The 14609-nt window shown below is 39.3% G+C and overlaps 1 non-coding gene across 1 annotated transcript; it reads right to left on the bottom strand.

Annotated features, from left to right (window-relative positions):
- Nucleotides 1-306: 306 nt before the first annotated feature.
- Nucleotides 307-412, bottom strand: LOC122111044. Its single transcript, XR_006147983.1, has one exon. It is a non-coding gene; the product is annotated as a U6 spliceosomal RNA (small nuclear RNA).
- Nucleotides 413-14609: the final 14197 nt, after the last annotated feature.

Raw genomic sequence — 14609 nt, forward strand, 5'->3', positions numbered from 1 at the left:
CACACACACAGAACGTTTTCTTGATCCATTCTTCTACTGAGTGGCATCGGGGTTGGTTCCGTATCTTAGCTATGGCAAATAATGCTACAATAAACGTTGTTGTGGTGGTAGTTTTAGTATGGACTTATTTGTGATCATTTGGGTGAATGCCCAAAAGTGGGATTGCTGTGTAATAGGGGAGCTCTATGTGCAGTCTTTTGAGGAAGCTCCAAACCGCTTTCCAAAATGGATGAACAACTTTACACTCCCACCAAGAGTGCAGTAGGCTTCCCTTCTGGCCACATCCCATCCAGCATCTGTTGGTGCAAAAATATGGAACGATTCATTAATTTGCGTGTCATCCTTGTGCAGGGACCATGCTAATCTTCTCTGTATGTTCCAATTTTAGTGTATGTGCAGCCAAATTGAGCACAGAACATTTTTTATATATAAATTGTAATTGATTGTCTTAAACTAGACAATTCAACAAAAAGTAAGTTTAAAAAATTGTGAAATTTTGCAACCATGTATTTCTTACATAAGCACACATTTAAGAATAAAGTCAATATTGACATGACAAATACAAAATAATTCCAGATATTTGTTGTTCATGAGATGTGTAGGAGGAGGAATTCAATTATTCTACACAAGGCACCTGTCATAATGATCATTGCAGCAAATGTTAAGGTTTGTTAAAAGTTTTAATGATTTAAATATGTTTCATTTTGGGATTTGCTTATATATGCAAAATTAAGACTGGTAGGTCATAAATTTTTTCGATAAAGTATATAATATTTCCGGTAGCATGTATGTATATTTCAGAGTTTATAGAAACTTTGCTAATGAGAAGTTGCAAAGACTGTGTAAAGAAGCAGAGTGAAGAGTTAAGAATTTAAGTACACAGTTTCTGATAAATCTTTAGGGCTCCCTTAAGTTATATGTTAGTGATGAACAAATAATTATAAAAGCCACATACACATGATGAGATTATCTATAAATAGTAATCTTAGTGGGTAAATTTAAAGGCTACTCATAGCTTTATCCAGTTTTAAATGTACAGGAATATGAGAAAATAGTAAAATCTACTATGTACTTTTCAAATACTGAAAACCCTGGTAATTGTTTTGTTTTTTATTTTAGTAATCATTAATATATAATTATTGTTTTCTTTATTTATAGCATTTTTTCCTTGTCGTAATATAATACAACTTTTTGTGAGTCGTGATTAAGAGGTACTTTGAGAATATTATTGGGATGGCCACACCATTTTTCATAGATGCATGTGAATTTACAAATAGCAAAACTAAAAACAAAATATTGATTAAAAATTATATCAAGTAGAGTCTGAATCAGGAGTGTTGATAAATGTCCACACCTAAAATCTTAACCCTAGGCTGAAGTAGTGGTATTACAGTGTTGAGGCCACAAAATTGAGAAACTGTGTTTTGTTTTGTTTTGTTTTTTGCTTTGGTTTTGTTGGTTGTGGGGCTTGAACTCTGGGTCTTGGGTAGTGTCACTCAGCTCTTCAGCTCAAGGCTAGCGCTATCACTTGATCCACAGCAACACTTTCATCTTTTTCTGCTTATGTCGTGCTGAGGAATGAAATCCAGGACCTCATGCATGCAAGGCAAGCACTCTACCACTGAGCCACCTTCCCAGCTCCTGAGAAACTGTGATTTAAAAAATCATCTGAACAATATTTGCTTTCTGCTTTGGGTTATATAATGAAATATATGAACACATTTTTATATTTTTGTGAATTGTCATACTTCTAAATTTATACTAACTACAGCCAATTTATCCTTTTCAAAGTCAAGAAATATTTCTGAGAGTTTGCTTCTGTGAAGACTGTTTTTGCATTTATAATTTCTTCTGAGCCATTTTTATTTATTATCAAAATCACTTTATATTTTATATTGATGCGTTATCATACATCAAATACCTTCAAATGTACATGTAGAGTCTCAAAATAGCAGTATGAATATCCTCATACACCTCTTGTTTATCTGTTACGCACTTTAATATTATGATATTTTTCTCTCTCTTTCACTCTCTTCATTTCTGCTTTCTCTTTCATGCTCCATGTCTGCTACTTAGAATTTCTGCTGGTCTACTATTATCCTTCAGGATCCACTGGTTTTGAGGGAACGTGATAGGGACCATCAGTTACCCTTGCATTCTTTAAGAGTTATAACAGTGACGTGAAATTATTCTTTGCCATTCTAAATGGCAAAACAACAGATCTAGGAATTCCTTTTCACTTTTAGTACTATTATAAATTTTATCTCATATGAATCATTGGGACTGATAATATACTTTTAGCCTGGGACCTAAAAGTTCTTTTTCTTTTACAAACAACCTTTTTCTTTTATTATCAGTAAGTAACAAAAACAAAGCTATCCTATGGGAAAGTAGGCTGAAGTTGTTCACAGTGATGAAAAACAAGTTAATGGGGGAAGTGTGTACAAAGGATACCCCTCATATAACACAGATGCTTAGAGCAGTTTATCATGTACACTTTTTGATAAGGACAATGTGCTGGGAACTCTAGATTAAATCACTGAACACCTGATATATATATATATATATATATATATATATTTTTTTATTTATATATGCATATATATGAATATTGGCCCATATATGTACACATGAATGTTACTGTACACACAAATACACACATACGTACACACATGTACACATGCACAAATGGAAAAAGACACATAGATATAGCCAACACAGGTTTCACTAGTTGTTGAATATGCCTTAGACAGAATGCTTGGAAACAAATGTGTTAAAGATGTATTCGTCTCTAAGAGTTCTTTTACCACTCCTCTTATCTCTTCAAACTGGTACGTTTAGAGAGATTCGACTTGAAAAATGCAGGACAAGTGATAGCAAGTAACTTGGAAATCTCAATACGTATAGGTCATATGGTGTCTCCCTGCTCCCCATGGAATGCTTGCTCTTGTAGACACTCTCAACAGCCAAAGTAGCGGGACAATATCCTTGTTAAGAATAAAGTTATAAGGCTTTAAATGGCATCCTTCCTTGGGCTCTTTTCCAACAGTGAGCATCAATTCCTAAGCAGATGAGTGACTCCCCAGAAGACCGGAGTGCAGGTCAAAATTTAACCAACCCATATGAAAAGTCTAAAGTGAGCAATTCTGACTGAGGTCGTGCCGATGTCCTGGCAACGAAAATGAGAAAAAAAGAAAGTTTTTAATGTATTAAAATTTGAGAATAATTTGTAACCTGTCAATAAATGTGTAGAACACAATTATACCAACTGACAAAAATGGAGTGCATTTCATTTATATGCTTTTGGACTTTGAAAGTGTTTTTAAGTGTGTCTACACAAGTAGAATCAGCATGAATCAAGCCAGCATTTCTTCATTTAACATGCAAGGAAAAGATACAGGTTGACCCATTGTAACAATGAGATTTGCAAGATACTATTAGAGGGAGTTGTTGGGGATGGTTGAAGGTAAGGAATAGTAGGGGAAAAACAAAGGGGGTGGCAACAATGCTCAATAAGATATGTATTCATTACCTTACTTATGTAACTGTAACCTCTCTGTACAGTACTGAGCTTCTTCAGTAAAAATGCTGGCAAAATTGGTTAATCACTCATAGAAAACTAAAACTATATCCTTATATATCATCCTGTATCAAAGACCTCGGAGTCAAAGCAGACACACTGAAAACATTACAGATTGGAGTAGGATATACCCAAGGTCTCCTGTGCAGAGGCTGAAATTTTCTTAATAGAGACCCAGAAGCACAAGAAATCAAAGAAAGTTTGGACAAATGGGATTGTATTAAATTGCAGAGCTTCTGCTTTGCAAAGGACATAGCTAGCCAGATAAATAGAAAGCCCATTGATGGGAGAAGATCTTTGCTAGCCATACAATAGAGAAGGGTCTCATATCTCAAATATATGTGGAATTCAAAATATTAAATCCCCCAACAACAAATCCTAAAAGAAACAACTGCCCAATAAATAAGTGGACTAAAGACTTCAAGACAAACTTCTTTGAAAAGAAAAGAAGGAAGGCCAATAGACACATGAAGAAATGCTCAACCTCCCAAGCCATAATAGAAAAGCAAATCAAAACAACATTGAGATACCACCTCAAGCCATTTAGAATGGCTATAATCAAGAACTCTAATACCAACAGATCCTTCAGGGGATGTGGCCAGAAGGGAATCTTACTGCATTGTTGGTGGGAGTATAACTTATTCAACTACTTTGGAGTAGTATGGAAGTTCCTCAAAGATTCCACCTAGAACTTCCCTATGACCCAGCAATCTACCTTTTGGGCATTTACCCAAATGATCACAAACAAGACCGTACTAACCCTACCAGCACAACTATATTTATTGCAGCATTATTTAACATAGCTAAGATAGGCATCAACCCAGATGCCCCTCAGTAGATGGATGGATCACGAAAACGTGGTATTTAACCAAGTCCTAATCTTAGAGAGGGAAATGGTTTGGATAGAATGATCGGAGAGAGATTACAAAAAAACGAACAAGAAAAAATGGAAAAACCAAAATTTAAATTTAAGTAGTGAAACACTTAAAAATTATGTAAGTTTAAACAAATGATATTGAGAGAAGAAAAGGATAAGATGAGAAGAAGGGATGGATTGAAAGGAGAAATGAAAACTAAAAAATAAAAATTCTTAAAATTAGTTACTTGAAAATTATATACATATAAAGAGATAATACTGCTGTTAAAGAATTTAAGCCTAAGAGGTTGTGAATTGAGTAATAATTTTCTGGATTAAATGTGTACACAATGGGGTATAAGGTCTAATAATCAAAGACAGGTATATATCTGGGAAAGAACCGAACAGCAATTTAGTCACACAAAAAAAGAAAGAAACAGAAAAAAATGAAAAGAATACTTAAAAAGGGCCAAAAGTTCAGAAGAGATTTAAAAAAGCACAAACACACACACCTATACACCTAAAATAAAAATTATGGGAGGAAAATAAGATTAATAGAAAACAATTTTAACAATTAATTTTTTAAAAAGGTTCAAATAAGAGTTCTTTGATTGCAACAATGAGATGTACAATTCATTATGTCGAAAAACGAACTTAACAACTTTGGTGGGGGGTGGGGGAGGATCGGTTGGGGGGAGGGGGAGATATGGGATGGGATGGGAAGGGGAAACAACAAGGAAGCAACAATGCTTGATAAGAAATATACTCATTATCTTGCCCATGTAATTTTAACTCCTCTGTACTGTATTCTCACAATAAAAAATAAAATTAAATTTAAAAAATGAGTTCTTTGATTTTTTTTTTGGGCAATGGGGTGATTGTGTATCTTCCGTGTCCATAACCAGTCTCTTGGTGGAGTCTCTGGGCTGCTTGTGGTGTCTGGTTTTCCTGTGGCTTGATTGTTTTCTGAAGTCAGTGTTTGAGCAGGCAGAAAAATGCTTTGCCTAACCCATTGTTTTGTTATCCTTCTCCCAGGCTAGTTCAGTGGTAGGTAGATTTGCTTTCAGTATCCCAAAAGAGGGAGAAGGGAGTTTCCTCTAGTTTGAAGATGCTGTGATGAGATTAGGTTATGGGTAGAGTTGAGGCCTTTCAGCAATCAGTAGCTTTTCCTTGCTGGGCTAGCTTCTGAGACTCTCAGAGAGCCCAGCTTGGAGCCATTCTCAGGGTTTATGTTTACTGAGTTTCAATTGTTTGTCTAGGCTGCTGTAGGGAGGGGCAGCCTCTGGCTCTGTTTACCCAGTGGTGAAAGTCACTCCTCAGGGGGCAGATTTTTCTCTGTCTGGGCTGGTTGACTTTCCCCTGGGTAGAGCTGAGCCTGGCAAGTCACGGCAGATCCCTGTGACCTGCTAAATGACACGTTTGTTTGCTTCCAAGGCCTGAGTTGGAGCTAGTTGCTCAACTGGGCCTTTGTTAGTATCAAAGATGGAGATCTCCAGTGGTAGGTGACACGCAGCCTTCCCTCCTCTGCTCCCTGAGAAGAAATGAGGAGATCAGGTTTCTACTCATGCCAGAATCTTGTTCCGGGACAGTTTCTGGTCTGTGATCTGCAGGATGAATATATCTGCTCCTTGTCAGTTCTTGATTGTGTTGGGTAGAATCAACTTGTCCGCCACATCTGGAGCCTTTGTTCCAGATTCTCTCCATAGTTATGGCTGCTAAGAGTGTCTCTGCTTCCAACTCTGCCACTTCAGCCATGGCTAGCTGCATGTGTTCAGATCTGTTTCCTTGCTTGGATTTTCCCTCTCTGTCCAAACTCTCTGCATTGAGATGACACACTTGGTGTGACTCTGTAGCCTAAGATTGTTCACTGGAATACTAAAATGCTTTCTATAGGAGAGTTTGTTTAGCCTTCAGCTTCTCCTCTGCCATCTTCCTCCGAATCTCATGATTTTTTTTTTTATTGTAAAGATACTATACAGAGGGTTACAGTTACATGAGTGAGGTAATGAGTACACTTCCTCTTCAACATTGTTACCCCCTCCATTTTTTTCCCCCTACCATCCCCTCCCTCCCTCCCTTCCCCAAGGTTCTTTTTTTTTTTTTTTTGATTGTGACTAAGTGATTACATAATTTCAAAGTCACAAGTTCATTCTAACTTTCCTGGAGCAAATTGTCTATCACAGTCTGTAATATATAACAGTGTTCACATGTTAAATACCATATTTGTGATCAGCAGCATGGGGATATTTAGTAGTGGTTCAACCAGATGAGCGGGAGTTCTTTGTTTCTTAAGTCCTGTTAGTTTTGTCGTATCACCTAACATTTTGGATTTAGCATCCACTTATCAGGGAGATCATGTACCGTTTGTCTCTTCGTTCTTGGCTTACCTCGCTCAACATGATTCCTTCTAGCTCCATCCATTTCCCTGAAAATGCCATTATTTTGTCATTTCTAATGGCTGCATAATATTCCATTGTGTATAGATACCACAATTTTTGGATCCATTCATCTGTGGTGGGGCATCTGGGTTGTTTCCATATCCTAGCTATTGCGAACAGTGCTGCAATAAACATGGAGGTGCACGTGTCCTTGTATATTGGTTCCTTTTGTTCAGGGTAGATGCCTAGAAGTGGTATGACTGGGTCGTAAGGGAGGTCAATCTTTAGCTTTCTAAGGACCCTCCAGACTGCTTTCCAAAGTGGTTGTATAAGTGTACATTCCCACCAGCAGTGTAATAGGGTTCCTCTTTCTCCACATCCCCTCCAGCATTTGTCATTGGCTGATTTGTGGATGTGGGACATTCTGACTGGGGTAAGGTGGTATCTCAGGGTTGTCTTTATTTGCATTTCCTTCACCACCAGGGATGATGAACATTTCCTCATGTGTTTCTTTACCATTTTTATTTCTTCATTTGAGAAGTCCCTCTTTAGTTCCCTTGCCCATTTAGTAATTGGTTTGTTAGGTTTGGGAGGGATTAGTTTCTTGAGTTCCCTGTATATACAGGATGTTAACTCCTTGTCTGATATATTGCTGGTAAATATTTTTTCCCAATTAGTTGGTTGTCTTTCTAGCTTAGTTGCGATAGATTTAGCTGTGCAGAAGCTTTTTATTTTAAGGTAGTCCCATTTGTCGAGTCTCTCTCCAACTTGTTGTGACCCTAGGACTCTGTTCAGGAAGTTCCTTCCTGTGCCTATTAGTTCAAGTGTCTCTCCTACTCTGTCCTGCAGTAATTTCAGAGATTTAGGTTTAATGTTAAGGTCTTTAATCCATTTTGAGTTGATGTTGGTGCATGGTGATAGGCTGGGGTCCACTTTCACTTTTCTGCATGTGGCTGCTCAGTTTTCCCAGCACCAGCGGTTGAAGAGGCTGTGTTTCTTCCATTGTATGTCTTTGGCTCCTTTGTCGAATATCAGCTGGCTGTAGGCCTGTGGATTTATTTCTGGATCTTCTACTCTGTTCCATTGGTCTTCGGGTCTGTTTTTGTGCCAGTACCATGCTGTCTTTGTTATTATAGCTCTGTAGTAGAGTTTGAAGTTCGGCATGGATAGCCCTCCCATATTGTCTTTATCCCCTAGAATTGTTTTGGCTATTCTAGGTCTTTTGTTGTTCCATATAAATTTTTGGACTGTTTTCTTTATTTCAGTGATGTACATCATTGGGATTTTAATAGGAATTGCATTGAATTTGTATATTAGTTTTGGAAGTATTACCATCTTTACTATATTAAGTCGACCTATCCAGGAGCATAGGAGGTCTTTCCATTTCCTAGTGTCTTCTGCAATTTCTTTCTTTAACTTTTTATACTTCTCATTAAATAGTTCTTTTACATCTTTGGTTAGGTTAATTCCTAAATATTTTATTTTTGGGGAGGTTATTGTGAATGGGGTTGCTCCCTTTAGTTCCCTCTCTTCCTGTACATTATCAGTGTATAGGAAGGCAACTGATTTTTGTGGGTTTATTTTGTATCCTGCTATTTTGCCGAAGTGACTTATGATTTCTAAAAGTTTGGGGATGGAGTTTTTGGGATCGTGGAGGTATAGTATCCTGTCGTCTGCAAAAAGGGATAGTTTAACTTCTTCTTTCCCTATGCGGATCCCTTTAATGTCTTTTTCTTGCCTTATTGCCCTGGCTAAGGGTTCTAGGACTATGTTGAAGAGGAGTGGAGACTGTGGGCATCCTTGCCTTGTTCCTGATTTTAGGAGGATTGGTTGTAGCGTTTCCCCATTAAGTATAATATTGGCTATTGGTCTGTCATAAATGGCTTTTATTGTTTTTAGAAATGTTCCTTCTATTCCTATTTTCTCCAGAGCTTTTAGCATGAATGAATGTTGAATTTTATCAAAGGCCTTTTCTGCAACTGTGGCGATAATCATGTAATTCTTGACCTTGGCTCTGTTGATATGTTGGATTAGATTTATTGACTTACATATGTTAAACCATCCCTGTGTCTCTGGGATGAAGCCTACCTGATCATAGTGTATTATTTTTTTTATGTGTTTCTGGATTCTGTTAGCTAGAATCTTGTTAAGGATCTTTGCATCTGTGTTCATCAAGGAAATTGGCCTGTAATTCTCCTTTTTGGTTGGGTCTTTGCCTGGTTTGGGGATGAGTGTGATATTGGCTTCGTAGAATGAGTTTGGGATAGCTCCCTCCTTCTCTGTTTCTCTGAAGAGCTTGAGGAGTATGGGTATTAGTTCTTCTTTAAAGGTCTTATAGAATTCTGCTGTGAATCCATCTGGTCCTGGGCTTTTTTTTGTTTGAAGACTTTTGATAGCTTCCTGTATCTCATTATAGGATATTGGCTTATTTAATTGGTTAACTTCTTCTTTGCTCAGTTTGGGTAACTTGTATTTCTCTAAAAATGCATCCATTTCTGCCAGATTTTCTTCCTTTAGAGAGTATAGCTTTTGAAAGTAGTCTGTTAGAATTGTTTGGATATCTTGGGTACATGTTGTGATGTTTCCAGTGGCATCCCTAATCCTATTAATATGGGTTTCCTCTCTTCTTTTTTTAATTAATCTTGCCAACGGGCCATCAATTTTGTTTATTTTTTCAAAGAACCAGCTTTTTGTTTCGTTTATTTTGGTTATGTTTTCTGATTTTCTAATTGGTTAATCTCTGCTCTTAATTTGGTTATCTGGCTTCGTCTAGTAGCTTTAGGTCCCATTTTTTCTTGTTTTTCTAGCTGTTTTAGTTGCAACATGAGATTATTTACTTGGTCTGTCTCCATTCTCTTGATGTGGGCACTGAGGGCAATAAATTTGCCCCTCAGGACTGTTTTGCTGTGTCCCACAAGTTTCTTTGTGAGGTGTTTTCATTTTCATTGAGTTGTAGGAAATGCTTTATTTCTTCTCTGATCTCTTCTGTTACCCAGGCATTGTTAAGGAGTGTGCTGTTCAATTTCCATGTATTAGAAAAATTTCTGCGGTATGCTTTGTTATTGAGAGCTAGCTTGATTCCACTGTGGTCAGATAGGATACAGGGGATTATGTCGATCCCTTTGTATTTGCTTAAGTACCTTGCATGAACTATGATATGGTCTATTTTGGAGAAAGTTCCACGTGCTACTGAGAAGAATGTGTACTGTGTTGTTTTAGGGTGAAATACTCGGTAGATGTCAGTTAATTCTGCTTGAAGTATGGCCTCACTTAATTCGGTAGCTTCTTTGCCAATCCTCTGGTTGGTAGACCTGTCCTTTGGTGAGAGTGGCGTGTTAAAGTCTCCTAGTATTATCGTATTGGGATCTATTTTATTCTGTAAGTTTGAGAGCATTTGTTAGACATATCTGGGTGCACCAATATTTGGGGCATATAAGTTGATGATGGCTATAACCTCCTCTTGGATTGTTTCCTTTATTAATATGTAGTGTCCGTCCTTGTCTTTCTGTACTGATTTTAATGAAAAGTTTATTTTGTCAGATATCAGGATAGCTACACCTGCTTTCTTACTAGGGGCATTTGATTGGTAGATCCTTTTCCACCCCTTCACTCTGAGTTTGTTTGTATGTTTGGCTGAGAGGTGGGTCTCCTGAAGGCAACAGATGGATGGGTCTTGTTTTCTGATCCAGTCCTCAGTTCGTTTTCTTTTAATTGACAAATTCAGCCCATTTATATTAAGAGAAAGTATAGAGAGATGCATTGTTGTCCCTGCCATTCCGTTTTCCTAAGTTTTTCTTCTTTCCTTTCCTCCTGTGCTTGCTCAGTTAGACTTTGAGTAATGCCTGTTTGGGGCAGGTCCCAGTTCCTGGTTGCTTTCTTCAGGTTGTGTTCACCCTCTTAGAATTCTTTGTAATGCTGGCTTAATGTTTATGTATTCATTTAGTTTTTCTTTGCTATTAAAAGTTTTCAGTTCTCCATCGAATGTGAATGCTAGCTTTGCCGGGTATATCAGTCTGGGTTGGCATTTATTGGCTCTCAGGGCTCCTATGGTGCTTTCCCAGGCTTTTCTTGCATTCATTGTTTGTGTGGAGAGATCTGCAGTGATTCTAATTTTTTTCCCGTTGTAGTATAGCTCCTTCTTCATTTTTGCTGCATGCAGGATTGTTTCCTTATTATTCAGATCTATCATTTTTACTATAATGTGTCTAGAAGTGTTTCTCCTGGGATCTTGCTTGTTGGGGGTTCTATAAGATTCTGTAATGTAGTTAAGATGGTCGTTTTTGAGGTGGGGAAAATTTTCATTTATTATCTTGTTAAATAGGTGTTGCATTCCCTTGCTCTGGAATTCCTCCCCTTCGTCCACTCCGATTATGCGAAGGTTAAATTTCTTGGCATTATCTGCTTGCTCTTGAATTTCCCTTTGGTTTAATTTGAGTGATTTTTCCATATCTGTCACTTTTTGGTCCAGTTGGTGTATTCTGTCTTCTGTATCTGACACTCTACCTTCCATTTCATTCACTCTGTTGACCGTGGCTTCTATTGTGGTTTGCATGGAGGAAATGGATCCCTTTATGGATTCAATGTTGGTTCTCAGAGTACTGATCTCACCTCTCAATGAGGTGAGATGAGTATGCATTACCTCTAATTTGGCGTTTATCTCACTTCTTACTGAGGTTTGTGCAGCTTCTATTTTTGCATCCAACTTTTGTTTGATATCCTGTATCTCTTTTGATAGTTCATCCTTGTGCTCTTTCAATTTCTGATCCATTTCTCGCTTTATTTCTTGAGTCATTGCCTCCAGCAACCCTTGGATGTAGCTTTTGTCTTCCATTCCTGCTTTGCTCCCACTGGGGCTCTCCCCTGCGTGGCTGCTGGCTTTTGAGGTGAGCTTGCTCTCCTGGGTGGTGGTAAACCTTGTGATTTTTCTCTGTGATTTTCACATGGGGGTTCAGGAGACTGCTCTTCAATTTTGTTTTGGTGTGTCTGTCTTTTCTTGGTTACTGATTCTGTATTGGTAGAGAGAGTCTGTGCCTGATCTGGGTTCTGTTGGGAGCCTATTTCCAGCTGCTATTCTGACTTACTTAGGATTCTCAGCTCTCTGCTGTAGATTGCTGGCAATTCCTGCCTTTGGAAGGGTTGAGCAGCCTAGACTCCTTGTGTTTGCTCCTACGTGTGCTCTTGGGAAGATCAGATGCTCTGGATGCACTCTCCCAAATACTGGAGTCTGCTATGGGCTCCTGATGTGTTTTTGTTTGTTTGTTTTGGGCTGGTTGTGGGCTTGAACTCTAGGTTGGGTGCTTTACCTCAGCTCTTCAGCTCAAGGCTGGCACCCTACCATTTGAGCCACAGCACCACTTCTGACCCTTTTTGCTTTTGTGATGCTGAGGAATCAGATCCAGGGCCTCATACATCCAAGACTATCACTCTATTGCTGAGCCGCCTTATCAGCCTGTGTTGCCCAATTCCCAGCCTAGGGTATATGGGTGGAGTTTTGGTGGGGTTTGGGCTTCTCTTGTCCTGAACCTCCAGGTCTTTTGTTGTCACAGGCATGCTTCCTGGGGAGTGTTGTTTCCTGGTTTTCTCTCCTCTGTTGAGGCGTATGCTCAGCTTTTTACTTCAGTTGGGAGGAGTTGGTTGTGTTGTTCAGGTGCCGGATCCCCAGGCCTGGTTCCGGCCCCAGCCTGGAGCGCGCTCGTTAGGCCTGTGCTGATGTGTATACCACGTAGGTTATGCAGCCTGGAGGACACAGTTCAAATTTCTTCTACTGTTGGGAGTCTTGACCCAGGGGCACTGTTCCTGGCTTGGGCATTTAAGCTCCCTTCCAGGGGCACTCTTGCTCTGGCCTGGCCAGCAGAGTGTGCTCCACCGGCTGGTGGAGCTCTCGAACAGTTCCCAGTTTTAGTGGGTCCTGTGGTCCTGGTATTGGGGTAGGGAGTCTAGGTCCGGGTCTGGGGACTCCCTCCAGCTCTGGTCTCCCTTGAGGGATACACTGTCCCTTGTGGAGTACTCACCCTGGAGCTGGTTGTTTCTTTGTGGTGTAGGACGTCAGTTGTTGTTGCAATCCGAGTTCAGTTGGGGTGGTTGCGGGCTGGGTTGGGCAGCCCCCGCCGGGTCTTTGCGATCGTGATTGGGCGGGTGGTCTGCCGACAGGTCCCTTTGTCGCGCTGCTGGTGCTGGGTGGCTTTGGCAGGATGGAGCCTCTCTGCTCCGGTGCTGAGTGAGGGGTGGGGGTGGGATCCTCGTGGAGAATCCAGGCTGGTAGGTTTCTCTGTTCCTGGCGATCTGCTGTTCTGCAATCCGGTACCTGGTGATCTGCAAGTGGCCCCCTGTGTCTCTGGGCTCCGACAGCCCCCGCCGGGCCGACTGGCCGGCGGCATGGCACACTGCTGCACGGCCATTAAAGGTTGGGGGAGGGGTCTTCGCTCTTCTCTGTTCTGAAATTCTTCTTTTCCTCTCTTTCTTTTTTTGTTATTTTCCACATCTGGTTTTTCTCTGAGTGTTCGTCTTTTTGTTGTTGTCGATCTCTTGGGGAGATTAAGCATTGGAACTCGAACTCTCTTTTTGGTTGGAGAGAGCTGTGGCGTTTCCCTACTGCCCCGTTGCCATCTTGGTCTCCCCTCATGATTTTTTTATGTGTTTTTTTTTTAGGGAAAAATGTCATTGGTGTTTATATTTTGTGTTGGCATAAAATGAGCCTACTATTGTCTTAATTTAATAAAATAAAACTCTCTGACTGGGCACTGATGGCTCATGCTTGTAATCCTAGCTACTCAGGAGGCTGAGATATGAGGATCTAAGTTCAAAGACAGCCTGGGCAGGAAAGTCTGTGAGACTTTTATCTCCAATAAGCCACGAGAAGACAGAAGCGGTGCTGTGGCTCAAGCGGTAGAGTGCTCACCTTGAGCTGAAGTGTAGGACCAGCACTGAGGCCCAGAGTTCAAGCTCCAAGTCTGACCAAATAAACCATACAAAACAACAAAAAAAACCAAAAACTCTCTGATTCTATGACAGGATACATTTTGTGGGTAATGGTTAAGACCATGTTGCCATTCTAAAAAAAATATATATCACCCCCAAAAAGAGGAACAGTAGGAAATGTATAGCAGGAAACTTATAAATCTTAATGGACTAACAGTCTGTCAGTTTGTTTTAACTATTCATCAAAAATGAAAGTAATACTCGATAATATTTTATTAAGGCTTTAAAATTTCTTTGAACTTGACATTTAAGATTCACTTTAAAAAGAAAATCAACAGGTGACAGTGTTTTCTCCTTACTTTTCCAAAGAAATGATTATTTCATCATTATAGTGTATAGCACAATATAACCAGAAAGCATTTGTTAAGGAAAAAAAATTCCCAATCTCTGTTTTGCTTGTCTGTATTTAAAGCTGCATACCACATCCTACCCACCCTATTGTCTGTCTTCTCATATGAAACATTTCAGTAAATGTGTCAGCCAGCAAAGTTTTACAAAATAGCATGCTTTCATTCATTGTGCTTTCCAAAATATATCTCACAAATGCCAACAACAAAAAACAACTTAAAACATCTGTGGATTTTTCTATTTATGGTGCAAAGTAATCACTTTCCATAATCCTTAGAACCAGCTCTACACATGCATTAAATGCTCTTTCACTTCCAGGCTTTAGAACAGCAGCATGTAACAATGGTGTGCATGTTAATTTGTTCACCACATGTGGTTTGTTTACAGCAAGGACTGTCTTCATGGAAGATGGTAATAGATGAGTTGTGCAATTATGTAGTTTAAAAGGGCTCTGAGTTGAGGATAAAGA

Source organism: Dipodomys spectabilis, unplaced genomic scaffold (genome assembly GCF_019054845.1).
Source record: "Dipodomys spectabilis isolate Male_0828 unplaced genomic scaffold, ASM1905484v1 ptg000084l, whole genome shotgun sequence".
Lineage (NCBI taxonomy): Eukaryota > Metazoa > Chordata > Mammalia > Rodentia > Heteromyidae > Dipodomys > Dipodomys spectabilis.